We start from the raw sequence: 3116 nt of genomic DNA, 5'->3' as shown, positions 1-3116 counted from the left end.
CACTCTGTACCCGTATCCAGAACACTTTGTACCCATATCCAGAACACTTTGTACCCATATCCAGAATAGCAAGAGTGGGAGGGGAAATGTGCCAGGGATGGTTGGCCCCTTAGATAGCTGTGGCACCCGGCAGCCTCCGCAGCAACATGCCCAAGGCTGTAGCTTGGTGCAGCTGTGATGTGGAAACATACCATTAAACAGGGAGCCATACCGCTCACTGAGGCACCCAACGCCAACAGCCCAGGTGTTCATCTATCCACATGGGGACGTCACAGCCGCAACAAAGTCGGTTCTATGAGAGAACGCTCATTAATGCCACCCGCACTGCAATACAAACAATGAAAGGACAAAAGATGAAAGAGCGTCCTTACCACTCCGCAGAAGACTGACCACCTCTGACACGTCTCCACACCCAACAGGAGAAGACAGAAACAGAACGAGTCTACAGACAGGCTTAAATAGAGCCCCGACCTGCTCCCAATAAAAGGGGGTGAGCCCCGGGTGTGCTGGTGCGTACACACGTACACAGGTAGGAGGGAGGTAAAAACCTCATCCTGTCACAGATGCCTGTTTGTCTTTTCTTATTACTGGCTTCTTCAAACCAGTTTCCATAGGCTTTCCAGTCTGCTTAAAATGGCACATATTGCTTGTCAGACATATAAAAAAAAACATTCATTTTTTAAAGTAATTTGTAGTAATTTGTCACCTTTTCACCTTTTGTCACCAGTGGTTGTCCATATTGCTCCTTTGACATACTATTTTCACAATGTGAATCTACATAAAAAGACCGTCCTCAGACTGTTTTCAGGCTGTCCTCAGACTGCCACACGTTCTTTATGTATGTAGACATCCGGCCCTCTTCCAGGCAACTGTCTCCATGTTATCGGGATGTCTCTGTGCTTCTGTCAAATCAGTGAGAGATGAGAGGAGTATGAGGATGAGAAGTTGTAACAATGGCAGTATGAAGTTTTAATATAGTAAAGCATTGGATCTGAGTTGATCTTTGCCTACTGGAGACACAGGAAAAAGTATGAGGTGGCATTTTCTAAAATTACAACTAAAATATGGGAGCAGTCAAGACCCTACACTGCTGGCTAACATTCTTCACCATGTTCCCATTGCTATAGCAATATGGACCCCACTGCTACATAAACATGATGAAATCTATTTTTAACTACACTCTGTGGAAATGATCTGTTTGGATCTGGTGGTCTGTTTTAACTGAGTAAATGCTGTGTCACATTGATTACTTTTAGAAATTGCTTGACCTAGAAAAGTTGCATTTTCCCAGACAAGCCGCAGCTTAACCAGGCTGGCTTTGTAGCCCTAATCTGTAAAATATATTACTGGTTTGTCTTTACATGCCTCTTTGGTTGATGAACAAATCTCCATTTGTCTGTCCTCAATGCATTTCGATCTTTACATTGTCTGTATTCTGTTCTAGGTACAATTTAATTTGGTTGCAAGTGCTTTATCAGACCAACATCATATTTACCTTTAGCGTTGTCAGCTCTGGTGAATCAGCTGAACGTGGTTGTTGTTTTTCTGTGGAGGCCTTCAGGTTGTTGTTGTAACACATGAAATGTTAAATTGCTTGTGTTCTGTATGTTTGCAAAATTGGAAAATACACTCAATGTTTGCTTTACACCAAATAACTTTTGAAGCGATTCCACTGTCCCCAACAAATCATGAGAGTCGTGCTTTTGGGTTGCGTTTCTGTCTTCTCAATTGTTTGGTTAAAGATGGTCATAACGCTCAGTCCAAGTTGTCTTAAATCAGTCTTTTTCCATCTCGACATTCTGACAAAATTAAACGTGTTTGATATTATAGTAAGTTTAAAAGCTTAAGTGCGTCCCTTTCACTATTTCAGAATGAAAGGATGGATAGACATGAAAGGTGGTTTGGAGAGATGGGGATGACACGCAGCAAAGGGCTGCAGGTCGGACTCGAACCCAGGCCGCTCGAGCCCATAAGCCTCAGCCTACATGGGGAGCACACTCTTACTGGGTTAGCTAGAGGTCGCCCCAAGTGTGTAACCTTTTTGTAGTAATGAACATTCGTTACAGTCAAGCCATTGCCAAATGAGTTGATACAAAGCTAATTAAGACTATCAACTTCACAAAACTCTCTCTATATTTCTCAGCATGGGTGTGTTTAGAAATTGTTGTCATCCGGCAACTTTTCATCCGGCGATTTATTTATTTTATTAGGACACTGCACATTAATCAACATTTCTGCAAATAAGTGAAGATGATTACCTCTGTCGGTACCCACATATGTATGTATATATATATATGTACATATATATACAGTCCATGGTTTCCCCCCGCATTTTATTAAGCAAGCCATGAGCTGTTGGCAGGCAGCTAGCTAGCCCAACACCCTTGTTTACCACGCATTTCGATTCAGACCATTCTCCCGCCCAAGGCTTGTATCCCAGTAGGCTACTCTGGGATAATTTACAAAGTCCAAATTGATATATATTTATCAATATTTATCCATATCCAATATGTTTTCAAACTTAAATGTTGACAGATATAGGCTCTCATTACATTCCGATTTTTAAGTTTAGATAATGTTTGATTAGAGGTTTCGACATGTCAGAGCTGCTTTGGTTTTATTTCTCTTTTTTGTTAATACTGATCCAATTGGTAATCAAGCTTGTATCCCATTTTTGTGAGTGCGATAGACATAGCCAGCAAAACATGCAGAGCCATATCAAGCATTGTAAAATAATACTTCTCAAAAGTATTCTTGGCAGTTGTGTATGTATATTGCACAACTGTCTTTTCTCAATCCCCCATCTGGCCCCTGAAGATGTGTATGAATGGTGCAGTATAAATGTGTGTGATCTATTGCTCTCCTTATCTGCAGTCTACAACTCATACACATAAACCAAAGAAATTGGGTCATATTTAACCATTTTGCGCAGGCAACATAATCTGCCATGTAACAGTGACACCCCTGTCTCCTTCAATTTTCTTGTCTAATGCCAAAATAACATTTTGCCCTAATTGATGTATGTCAACTTGTGTTTATGTGTTTGTGTCAGTGTTGTTACAGTCCCCAGGGCCATTGTCCCTTTCGAAATCCCACCCCACAGGATCCCCCTCCCC

The sequence above is a fragment of the Etheostoma spectabile genome, chromosome 15 (assembly GCF_008692095.1).
Source record: "Etheostoma spectabile isolate EspeVRDwgs_2016 chromosome 15, UIUC_Espe_1.0, whole genome shotgun sequence".
In the NCBI taxonomy this organism is placed as follows: domain Eukaryota; kingdom Metazoa; phylum Chordata; class Actinopteri; order Perciformes; family Percidae; genus Etheostoma; species Etheostoma spectabile.
The sequence above is the reverse complement of the archived record's forward strand: the minus strand, read 5'-3'. Positions refer to the sequence as shown.